Source organism: Pygoscelis adeliae, unplaced genomic scaffold, assembly GCF_000699105.1.
Source record: "Pygoscelis adeliae isolate BGI_AS28 unplaced genomic scaffold, ASM69910v1 Scaffold34, whole genome shotgun sequence".
NCBI lineage: Eukaryota > Metazoa > Chordata > Aves > Sphenisciformes > Spheniscidae > Pygoscelis > Pygoscelis adeliae.
Window position 1 is genome coordinate 2,112,013 of NW_008824658.1, and position 489 is coordinate 2,112,501.

Below are 489 nucleotides of genomic sequence, written 5' to 3' on the forward strand. Positions count from 1 at the left end.
TTACAGCGAGATCCTTAACTAGGCCTTGCTGCTCTCTTCTGCACAGGGTGGCAAACGCTAGGGTACAACCTCCCTCCAGCCCTCCATTGCTCCAAGGAAGGTTGAGAGGATCATGTCCTTCCTCTTGCATCTGGGGTCATTCCGAATGCATAGAGCTGGTGAGCCCATGTTTGGACATGGCCTCTTTCATGCCATCTTTGCTCACAGTAGAGTTCCCCTCAGATGTTAACCAGCTCTTGACTAAGGGGTGTGTCATCTTACACAGAAGGCCAGAGGAAATGGCCTCAAGTTGTGCCAGGGGAGGTTTAGATTGGATGTGAGGAAAAATTTCTTTTTGTGGGAAGCAGCAAACACTGGCAGAGATGTGAGAAAAATCACAAGAGCTGTCGATACTGGAAGTAAAAGCAAGGAAAAAAATTTCTTTACCGAAAGAGTGGTTAAACATTGGAACAGGCTGCCCAGGGAAGTGGTTGAGTCACCATCCCTGGA

The 489-nt window shown here is 48.3% G+C and overlaps 1 protein-coding gene across 1 annotated transcript in view; it reads left to right on the forward strand.

Annotated features, from left to right (window-relative positions):
• Positions 1–489, forward strand: part of CSF1R (colony stimulating factor 1 receptor) — a 21,771-nt gene that overhangs the window by 15,755 nt on the left and 5,527 nt on the right. The window lies entirely within an intron of this gene.